The sequence below is a fragment of the Colobus angolensis genome, unplaced genomic scaffold, assembly GCF_000951035.1.
Source record: "Colobus angolensis palliatus isolate OR3802 unplaced genomic scaffold, Cang.pa_1.0 Scaffold26, whole genome shotgun sequence".
Classification (NCBI taxonomy): Eukaryota; Metazoa; Chordata; class Mammalia; order Primates; family Cercopithecidae; genus Colobus; species Colobus angolensis.
Genome location: NW_012115821.1, coordinates 11,064,434 through 11,076,497, shown reverse-complemented (window position 1 = coordinate 11,076,497; position 12,064 = coordinate 11,064,434). Strand labels below are relative to the sequence as shown.

Sequence of the window (12,064 nt, the reverse complement as noted above, 5' to 3'; positions counted from 1 at the left end):
TAGGCCTGGAGGTATGTTTACAATTTACAGTAAGAGGGGCCCAGCCTTAAATTATTGTTAGCAAGTCTTTGATATATATCACCTTTAATTTTATTTCTTAGGGGACAAGGTAAAAACACATTTTGCAACTATGTATATCTCTTCACATCAAAGTTTAACTCCTCAAGATGAATACATTCTGTGCCTCTGCTCCCATCTTTATGAAATTTCAACTGCTCTATTCTTTCCACAACTGCCCACTGTCTTAAAAAACCCCAAATCAGCTGGCATTTTAAAAATTAAATACAGTATATTTTCTAGAAAGAAAAAATAATCACCAGGCTCGCACGTGGCAGATTCCTCTAGCCACGCAAGCCTGGATATTCACGAACGTCATTTCTCACTTGGCCCAGGGAAACCTCCCAGAATGATAGGACCATTTACACTAAATGAACCGAACATATTACTGGAGTAACAATTGACATTAAGTATATTACAGCTGCCAGGGGCAGTATCAGGAAGAATCCCTGGATGACAGACAACATGATAATGTAGAAGGAAGAACCTGCAGAATCAGAAAGGAGGGAAAGACTCCTCATAAAACAATTTAAAAAATATATAAACAGATCATATTTAAAGGAAAAACAGAGAACTTTTGTTATTTTTTTCCTTCTGTCTGCAGTAGCCTTCTGGTATTAGAGCTGCAATGCATTTGCTCCCCTGTAATATTCTCAACACTAACAAGATCAGAGGAAATGATTTATTCCACCCCCTCTCCTGCTACTTCTGAATGGCAGCGAGAGTCCTTGGGGACAAGGGATTTCTGAATTGCTTTCGGCCATCTGATATTGCAGCTCTGCAGCCTTCCCTGGAATGAGCCAGAAAAATCAAAATAATTACATTAATGCTGGGAATCAAAGTTTATTGACTCTCCCTTGAGGTGGAAAACCAAAAAGCTGGTTACAAAAGTTGCCAGCTTATTTAATGATACCACTGCCTCCTCCCTGTTCTTGTCAAAACAGCTTTTGAAAGCATTTTCAAATAAAGCCTCTGATGTACTCCAATTCAATAGCTTATCTATTCCCTTTTAAATAAAAGCTAGTTCACATCATCTCACCCCCTCAAAGGGAGGACCCGACAGGCCCTCTCCCCCTGCCAAGCCACTGCCAAAGGCAATACTCCCAGGCAATATCCCTGCCATCATTTCCGCTCCCTTCAGGAAGGTTCTGCCTCATTGAATATTCTTCTAAGCCAATGAGAGAATCTCATGCCTCCCCAAGGCAGTAATCTACATTTATTATAACATTCATGGCTGTTAATGAAACTTGGAGTTTCTTTCACTTTCCAACAATTCTTTGGATATTCAAAGTCTCCTCATAAGAGAGGGGACTTTTGAGCACACCCATTTCATGGATGAGCCCACAGACACAGAGATTCAATGTGGTGCTGACCTTCATAACTTTCACAGGACTTTGCTACAGCCCTAAAAAATAATAGACGCTAAATAATAATTGAATTAAACTGAAGTAGGTAGATTAATTTTTTTAATTAAACTGAATCACACAGAACTGAAATAAACAAAATCTAGCCCTCTCCATGCCTAGTCAACACCTATTATTCTTTCTTGTTTCTTTTCTTTCCTTTTTAACATAAAAATTTTCAAATAAAATGAAAGACAAGTATAATGAAACTCCAAGTACATATCCACCCAGGTTCAACAGTCATCAAGATTTTCCCACATTTGCTTCATTCATCTTCTCCTTTTTTTTTCTTTGTTGAAATATTTTAAAGCAAGACTAAGACATCATGCTACTTCATTCCTACTTTTGTCAGTGATTATGCTGTGCAGAAAAGAGTTACCATAGAAGGCCTGAGGTTGCTATCTTTAGAATTTAAAAAAGTATGCGGGTAGGTAGGTAATATCTACTAACTTCACTTTATGATGATAAAAGCGACATAAGAGAAATAGGCCTGCCTGCAAAGTTGACTCTTGGCTGGCATCTGGGAACATGGACTTGGGAAGATTACCATCATTCCCAGAACTGATAAGAGTGGCTCACTGTGCCCAAACTGTTTGTTCAAATAATGAAATGCTAAATGCCTGCTTTCCTTCTGGGAGTCTAAAATGTTGGCATGTGCTAGCCAGAGAGTATCTACGTGACCAGCCCCCAATGAAAGCCTTGGGTGCTGACACCCTAACAAGTTTCTCTGTTGGACAACATTTCACATGTGTTGTCACAACTCATTGCTGAAGGACTTAGGCATGTCCTATGTGACTCCACTCGAAGAGGTCTCTCAGAACCTTGCATCAAGTTTCCTCTGATGTTCACCCCTTACGCCTTTTCCCTTTGCTGATTTTGCTTTTTATCTTGCTGTAATAAATCATGGCTGCGAGTACAACTATATGTTGAGTCCTGTGAGTATTCCTAGCAAATCACTGAACCTGGTAATGGTCTTGGAACCCCTAACCCATATACCTACCATTCTTTAAGTCTACTTAAACCTCACTTTTTCACAGAAACATCAGTGACCTTGGGGAGATGCCAAACTAGAGGAGGCCTCTGTTACCCATTCTCACAGCACCCTGAACTTCCTCCTCACAACATTTATCAAAACGGTCCCTAAATAATGTTGAAATCATTTGTTTATGGTCTATTTCTCCACCCAAGAACCCGAAGTCCCTGAGACAGGAATTATATCTGTTTGGTTTGCCACGTATACCTAGCAATGAGTACTGAAGGCATGAATTTTAAATAGATTCAAGAAAATATCATATCCCTCCTCCAAGTTAAAGAGGTACAGTTTATATAATTTCCCTTGCATTACACTCACTAATTCACCAAATACCACTCACTTATGGTATAATCTATACTGTGTCCCAGTTCAATTTAATATCCACTTCATTAACATCTTTCTGTAATTAGCAACATCATGCCAATGCTTCATCTTCCAGGTGTGACAAAGCGTGACTCTGCATGGGGGCTTTCCTCTTGACACTGGTGACTAATTCATCTATTTGCATCACATTTTAGGACCCTCTTTCCACCTTACAATCCTCTAGAGATTCTCCTGCAAATACAGACTCTTGAGATGATTCTTACATGCCTACTAAAGTTTTGAAAACCACTGTTTTGGGTCACTCAAAAATGAAAAGTCTGCTATTATTAAAGAAAACCTCATGGATATGATTCTTCACCTGAATTTTTAAAAAGATAAATAAACCACAGACTAAACATAAAAGAAATTTTGCTAAGCATATTCAGCTACTGAAAATACCATATGACAACAGAAAGAATAAACATATATTCCTTTAAAGAAAAGAAGTGAGTTGTCCATATGCTGTAAGGGATACATCTATATATATACAGATTGTCTTGCACATTTAATGTGTGCACAGAAATGGGTCAAGTAGACTCTTTTTTCATGGTGGATGAAAGTAAGATGTGATGAGACACACTTGAATGCAAGATTTTTAAAGATTATAAGCTTTGCGTTTTTGTATAATCTACCATTCTGCAAATTCACTTCTAAGTATATATTAATACCCAAGAGAAACTTGAGAACATGTGTCAAACTCCATCAGTTAAAGGCCACCAGGAACACACTGGTAGTCAAAGTTAAGTGGTTCAACTTACTATAGCAAAGGAGAAAGTACCCCAGAGGAACCTTGGGAGCATCTTAGTAAAGGGGAATTATCAGTGGCTTCCTCTAGGGTTTGGGGGATTGAAACAAACTGAAGTTGGCCCAGAAGCAGCAATCACTCTGAAAAAGACAGTGATAGTTAGAAGAGAGGGCTGTTTAGTCATTTGTAGGGTCACAGAAAGGCTTTGCTTATGCCTTGTTCTGAGTATTGTTTATGTTCTAGTTGCCAGTAGAGCCATGTTTTACTTTCTCACATATGTACCAGGAAATGTGTATAAGAACATTCATAGCAGCACCATTCATAGAAGAAAATTTTTAAAAATATACTAAATGGCTATTGATAAGAGTATATATAAAACTTAAAATTAAAAAGGACAGGGAATGATGGACATGAGGTTAGTAGTTAGTTACCTCTTACGAAGAAGCAGAGATGGGATAAAAGGGGGCACAAATTTGTAAGTTATTGGTAATATTTAGTTGTTAGTTTTATGACTGTTATATTATTAAATAAATATTGTAAAATAAAACAGAATTTACCATGGATGACAGTGAGTCATGAACCGAAATTATAATTAATCTACCTCTGTGACCTGAGGTCCAAATTGTTTTAAAACAAACAAAAAAATAAAAATAATCATTCATATTTACATTTCCTTCTCAGCCACACATTTTCTTTTCCACTTAGCATTTTCCACTATGACACAGTAGGTGCCAGTTGTGTTTATACAGAAGCTACAATAAACAAGACTTTTTATTAAATGCAAATGTCACCATGCAGTAGAGTCAACTATTGACTTTGTGCAACCTCTCATCAACAGAACCATCAATATGTCTAGCAAGGCACAGGATTTATTGTCTATGCACACCTTTCAGAGGGCTTCCTGAAACACAACTAGCTTCCATAATTGGTAACCAAATAAAACCACAGGCAACCAGAAGCAGAATATAACTCTTTCTAGGAAGCTGTAAATTAAAGGGAGATTTGTCTAACTAAATGTACAGTGCTGCACTCACATGGGCATTTCATCTCTTGCTCTTTAATGGAGGCAGTCCTTGCCCCCTACTTCATATTACGAATATGGTTTCATCCCTGACAGAAAGGCCAGAACACCTGACAGAGTCCTCACACGCTCCCTCCTTTTACCTTTCTCATAGCATTAATTAATTAGAACTGTCTTTATATTCGGTGACATTTGATTTTGAGGACATTTTTACAAAATAACAACATCAGGTCCAAATTCACTACAGCAATAGGATCTACAAGAACCAAAAGAATGAATGCTTTTTAGCAAATGAGAACACAAAGTCAGATGATCCTTATTTTTAAAAAGCTCATAAACTATGTCAGGAGGGGAATCACATTGCCAGACACCATAAAACAACACATAATTAAACTTTAGCAGTCCACTAGACAACCTAGAGGACCTAGTGACAAGTCCTTCTCCACTGCTGCAACCAAGGTGGGATGATTTACATGGAGACTGGGAAAAGTCCCATGATATTAGACCAAAATCCAGCACTGCTGCTAATTTTTTTAGACTGAAATGTGATTGCCCATTATTAAATTGTTACCATTAAAGGGGAAAAATAGCTTATTCTAACAAATACTTAATTTCTCTCTAGCTTTGTTGCAGTCCTGACTTGTAGTTTATTCTAATAAATAATTTACAAATAATTGTGGTCGCCTCCCATATGATCTAAAGTAATGCTTTCTGAGATGAACAAGACTAACATTTTCTATCTGGTGTCCATGGAGTTCTTGATCCAATGAGAGAGAACATTCAGGAACCTAGCCTGTCTCATGAATGAAAATAGGTAGAATATGTTAGGTGTGTGTTTGATACAATCTATATGTAAAAGGCAAATTATAAAAGTTCCTCTCCCTCCAGAGACAAAAGTCCCACAATAGGGTACACAAGTTGCATTTCAGCCCCACCCACACCCTCAGATATGCATCTTCGTTCAGCGCACAGAAGATTCAACTGTAGGGACAGCCTGGATACACATGGCATGTTTCTTCCTTATCCACTTGGTGTCTTCACATCCCCTTCCCCTTAAAATAATCCCATTAGACAAAAGGTTCCTGGATACAAGGAGCAGCCATCAATGTCCATGGATGGATATCAAGGGGATGAAATAGTTTAATATTATTAAATGTTTACGTTGCTAATTCTCAATACTTGTATACAATATAAGACTCGATTTCTTCTGTCTATAATATGAAGTCTGTGATTACAGTAATATTTCAATTTTGGTTTCTTTTGGCTTGGAATTAGCAGTAGGATACCAATTTAACTCAAATTTACTAGTCCTCATTTTCCCTAATTCAGCATTTGTTTTTCATCTATAGAATTCTTTTTCTTAAGTCAGGCTCTTTGGGGTCATCAGCCCCCTGAAATCATGTGCAAAATGTGATGTCTATGTGCACATGCCTCTTTCTGCGAGGAGAGGCTCCTGAGAACTTTGATGCCAAGTTAAAAACACTGTGCCTTGAGTTTTTGACATTGGGGAATGATGGAAAGAATAAAATAAAGAATATACAACAGCTGCCACAACTACTGCATATTTTATTTCTATATCACATTCAACAGTTTATTACAATCACTAGGCTTTTCATTCCCATTAAGCAATGTTCAGACTTCAAATGTGCTAATAATTCAGCTGGAGAATTTGAGAAAACTACACATTCCTCTCCCTCACCCCACCCCCACCTCCTTAGCCCCAAGAATCAGATTTCATCACTCTAGGATAGAACCCAGAAATCTGCACTTTTTACAAGTGCCTCATGTGATTCTGAGGTAATGGTCAGAGACCCAAGCTTTGAAAAATGTGCCATGATCTACCGTCGAGTAGGAATCATGTACATAAGTTCATCTATTAGAGGAAAAAATAAATGTATTTGTTTCTTTGTAAAGATAGGACTTCGGAAATTTTGACTTAGATTACTCTGCAAGCCACAAGGAAATTAGAAAGCTCATTTTTTACAATAATCACTGTTACTTGACAGTTCCTGCAGCATGTTAAGATGACTGTTATTGATGACACTTACTACGTTTTCCCATGCAATAAAACACAGGAACATACAGTGGAAGAGATGAGTATATTTTAAAACAACAGAGGGAAGAAAAATAATGGTAGTCATGTCCTCTCATTATTTGTGTAGACTGACTACCATGGGGAACAGTGAAATGCCTTTTTTAAAGTTACACTGTGGTTTTAAATTGGGTTAACTCAGTGAGTATAGCCATGAAACAAGTGGCTATAGAGATATAAAGAATGGGCTATTTCTCTACATTCCTCTTTTGCCTTTTATTTTCCCTATGGTCTTTAATGCATTTCTCTTTGGAATGGATGAAGTTATAAAGTTGCCTTACATAAAAGTTTTGCTTGAAAGATTGGTAATCACGCACTTCGCTACTGAATTGTCCAGTCTATTCAATCTAAAAAAGGCTCTTCTCTTTTGTTCATCCCAGATTATCTCCTTTGCAGAGTGTAATAGAAATATCTGGGTATAAAATTGAGAAATTGTTCATAAATGTTATGGAAGGCTTTTTGAGCTGTTTACTATTAGAGGCCCGATTTAGCAAATAGTAAGCCTGCTTTTGCTGGGTTGGGATTTTTTTTTTTTTTTTCCTTTTTCCTTTTAACTAAATCATCCACAGTTTAAAAAAAAAAAAAAAGATACAGATTTCACAACACTTTCACCCATGATTAGAGCAGAAGAAAACAAATCGCTTTTTTTTTTTTTTTTTTTTGAGATGGAGGCTCGCTCTGTCACCCAGGCTGGAGTGCAGTGGCACGATCTCAGCTCACTGCAACCTCCACCTCAAGGTCCAAGTGATTCTCTCGCCTCAGCCTCCCAGGTAGCTGGGACTACAGTTGCGTGCCACCATGCCCGGCTCATTTTTTGTATTTTTAGTAGAGACGGGGGTTTCACAAAGTTAGCCAGGATGGTCTCGATCTCCTGACCTCATGATCTGCCCGCCTCAGCCTCCCAAAGTGCTGGGATTACAGGCATGAGCCACCACACCCAGCCACAAATTGCTATTTTTAAGAGACAGTTTTAATATCTTTTACTACATTTGGAGAAGAAAAAAAATCAGCACTGCTATCATCTGTAGGTAAGTTACTTATCTTGCCATTTCTTTATTTAAAGTCTTTGCACTGAACCAGCCAATGAAATGCATTATTCTACTGTCCAGAGTTCTCTAGCAGAAACAAGAGACAGCATGCATTACTGAAGTCAGACATATTTGCACTAATTCAAAAAAATAAAAATAAAAAGACTCTCTAGCTAGAGGTTAATAACACAACTCAATCAAAACCAGTGACATTTTTTATCAAACAGTCGTGAAATTGTCATCTGGAACTCTAACTTGCTACAAATGGAATTAAAAGTGCCATTCTAATTCTGTCTCCTTGCACAATACGACTCTGATACAGAAAACAAGGTGTCTATACTGAACACACCGACTTTACAAGAGAAAAAAGGGGATGATTTCTTGATTCTCTTAAATATTAGGGAAGTGTTTAACATATGCCTCCTGAGTGGGAGTGCCAGTTAAAGAGTTGTAGTACCTGTCAACGCTGGTTTAACATTTCAACAAAGCAAATCATCAATTAAAACTCACCAGCACCAGTCATCCTGTTAATTGACCAAATGATTATCCTTCTTTAGTTAAGACTCTACCTGACACACTTGAAGAAATTTTTTTCTTTGTTGCAAACCCTCTGGAGTCTGTGGCAGACCTCACCTTGGCAAAACCACCTTGGTTTTCAGATTCACTGGAAAGCCCCTCTTTGTTCTCAGAGGGGCTCCTGAATGAAAGCCAAGTTCTACTCTGACTTTGTGATTGCTTCTTCTCAGGTTTTTTTCTTGCTTCCTATCAGAAGAAGGAAGAAGGTAGTCATAGGCCATCCATTAACCTTGTGTTTAAAGAGAATTACCAAGGTATGGCCAGTTGGAGATTTTACTCAACATGGTAGATCATACTCAAGGTAGTGTATAAATGGTTTAGCAGTAAATTCCACCCCATACTTCCTGAGGTAACATCTGTGCTATGGAGCCCTTAAAACCAAATCCAACTAGCTCTAGACCATAAACATATATTATGATTCAAGCACTTGCAGGAAAAAAATAAAATATAAAACTATGCTTTGTCTAGAATATAAAGGAGCCCATTTCCTGATGACCATATTATCAGATTCTGATTCTATGAGGACTAATTTTCAACTCTGTAAATTATAGATAAATTATAACAATGCAAAATAATTCTTGCTATAGGCAAGCAAATTGTGTTCTGTTCTCTGGAGGTTCAATTAATCCCCCTACCCCACCCTCAAGAAACCAGTTTTGCCTTCATTTGTAACATTCTTTTCAGTATTCCTGATACATAAATGTGTCTGGGCTTTTTGGATTCTCTTTAGACTAGTTATAATATTTGGCTGGTTCTCTCATTATAAGTTGACCTAATCTTTAACATGTTTTCATTTTATATCAGTATGAGAGTCATGATTTCACCTTTTTTTTTTTTTTTGAGAATTATTCTTTAATACATGTACAGATCTTGGACTAAGGTTATCAATTCCAAGACTTAAGTTGTATGACTGTGCCATACTCCCTTCTCTCACACTCTCTGCACATGCCATTTCCAAGCCTGGAATGTTCTTCCCTCCTTCCCACTCCAGCTTCTAGACCTAGTTAATTCCTAATCTTCACTCAGATTTGGGCACAATTATAGCCTCCATAAACAAGCCTTGCCTAACTACCCCTCACCTCCGCCAAGAAGTTTAGATCTCCCTATTGTAGTTCTTGCACTTAACACCATTGACATTTATCTAGCCAGCTTTTCTGACTAATGTCTCTTTTCCTCACTAGAATAATGCTCCCTGATGGTAGTGACCATATCTGGTTTTACATACCATTGCACCCAGTTAGGCGTCTGGCACACAGAAGGCTGAAACAATATTTGTGGTGATGGGGTTCTTGACGCACTACCCCAAAATATGGCACGTTGGCATTTGATAAAACAGTGAAAGCAGGAAAGTCTTTCTGACCTTCTCCCACATTTTTCCCCTGAAGCAGGCCATAAAAGACATCTCCAGCCTTCCTCTAAAGTAGGTCATATGACTTATTCAAGAGGTACCCTCCCTATGCCTGGAGGAAAGGAATGTCATTATCTCTGAAGGCACACAGATAAAGAGAAAAATCTGAACAAAGAAGGCCTGCTAAGTTCCCCCCAGTTTATTACCATTAGATCACACCCCTGTGTCCAATCACAATTCTACACAACTGTTCGCTCTTCATCAAATTTAGCATAAAAATATACAAGTTTCCCTGTTTCTCTGAGTCTTCCTTTCTCCATGTCACATAAAACTTATACTAAATAAATTTATGTTTCTTTCTCTTATTAATCTTTCTTTTGTTATAGGGGCCTCAGCCATTAACCTAGCAATGGAAAAGAAAAATATTTTCTTCTCCCTTGCAGTTGCATACATCAGCAATGCAGTAGATCCATGGATCAGTGAACAAACTGGGCTATGAATATTCCTATTATAAATCAGAAAAACAGATCTAGACCAAAGCTGATCAAAGGAGAAGGAAAAGGAGAAACTGCATTTTGATGTAAGTGTTACTGATTTGAAAAACCCATGGAGATCGATCACCTATTAGAAGGTCCAATGGTATTCCAGATTCTAGAAAGGACCTAGATAAAAATGTAAAGTCGCTGAAAGTTCTCTTGCCTTCTCCAAAGAGTCCTAAAATCCAAAAGAACCTAAGATTTCTGGATATTTTGAACTAGAACAAAGGCAAAGCACAAAAAGGAACGACCTTAAATCTTTTATGGAATGAGAGCAGCATGGTATAGAAGAAGGTTTCTCAAAGTGTGGTTCCCAGACCAGCAGTACCTCTTGGAAATTCTCAGGACTCATCCCAGACCTACTGACGAAATCAGAAACTCTGGAAGAGGGCCCAGCCATCTAGGTATTAACAAGCTCTTGAGGAGAAACTGATGCTTGTTAGAGACTCATTGGCATAGAACAAAGATGGTCCTCAACAAAGATGGAGTCACCAGACTCCACTGTAAATAGCTGTGAAACACTGAGCAAGTTACTTAAATTCTCTAAGCCTGAGTTTACTCATGAGGAAAAATGGGGATAACAACAACAAAAACTATCTCACAGAAATGTGGTAGGAAATTTTTTGTTGTTGTTTCGACTTTTATTTTAGATTCAGGGGATACATGTGCAAGTTTGTCACCTGAGTATATTGTATGATGCTGAGGTTTGGAGTACAAATGATACTGTCATACAGGTACTGAGAATAGTACTCAACAGTTAGCTTTTCAACCCTTGCTTCCCTCCCTCTCTCACTCCTCTAGTAGTCCACAGTATCAACTGTTGCCATTTTTATGTCCATGAGTGCCCAACATTTAGCTCCCACGTATAAGTAAGAACATTTGGTTTTCTGTTCCTCCATTAATTCACTTAGGATAATGGCCTCCAGTTGCATGCATGTTGCCACAAAGGACATGCTTTTGTGGTTTTTTTTATGGCTCTATAGTATTCCATGATATATATGTACCACATTTTCTATATCCAATCCACCATTCATAGGCAGCTAGGCTGATTCCATGTCTTTGCTATTGTGAATAGTGCTGCATGAACACACACATGCATGTCTTTTTGATAAAATGCTTTGTTTTCTTTTGGATATATCCTCAGTAATGTGATTACTGGGTTGAATACTAGTTCTGTTTTAAGTTCTCTGAGAAATCTCCAAACTGCTTTCCATAGTGGCTGACCTAATTTATATTCTCAACAACAGCATATAAGCATCCTTTTCCCCACAGCCTCACCAACATGTGTTGTTTTTAGACTATTTAATAATAGCCATTCTGACAGTGTGAAATGGTATCTCACTGTGGTTTTGATTTGCATTTCTATGATGATTAGTGATGATGAGTATTTTCTCATATGTTTCTTGGCCACTTGTATGTCTTCTTTTGGGAAGTGTCTGTTCATGTCTTTTGCCCATCTTTTAATAGAGTTACTTGTTTTTTGCCTGTTCAAAAAATTTTGAGTAATGTATATAAATTTCCTAGAAAATTGACTGACAGGCCAGGCACAGTGGCTCATACCTGTAATCCCAGCACTTTGGGAGGCTGAGGTGGGCGGATCACCTGAAGTCAGCAGTTCAAGACCAGCCTGGCCAACATGGTGAAAATCTGTCTCTACTAAAATACAAAAATTAGCCAGGCGTGGTGGTGCACGACTATAATCCCAGCTACTCGGGAGGCAGAGGCAAGAGAATCGCTTGAACCCAGGAGGCAGAGGTTGCAGTGAGCCGAGATCATGCCATTGCACTCCAGCCTGGATGACAAGAGATTAGAAAGAAGGAAGGAAGGAAGGAAGGAAGGAAGGAAGGAAGGAAGGAAGGAAG

At 38.1% G+C, this 12,064-nt stretch overlaps 1 protein-coding gene across 1 annotated transcript in view; it reads right to left on the bottom strand.

The window, feature by feature from the left end:
* The window catches only part of FHIT (fragile histidine triad), a 1,487,281-nt gene that overhangs the window by 1,406,325 nt on the left and 68,892 nt on the right, over nt 1–12,064 (bottom strand). The window contains exon 4 of the mRNA XM_011947204.1: nt 10,705–10,713. The gene's annotated coding sequence lies outside the window, so the exon portion shown is untranslated. The remainder of the gene's footprint in view (nt 1–10,704; nt 10,714–12,064) is intronic.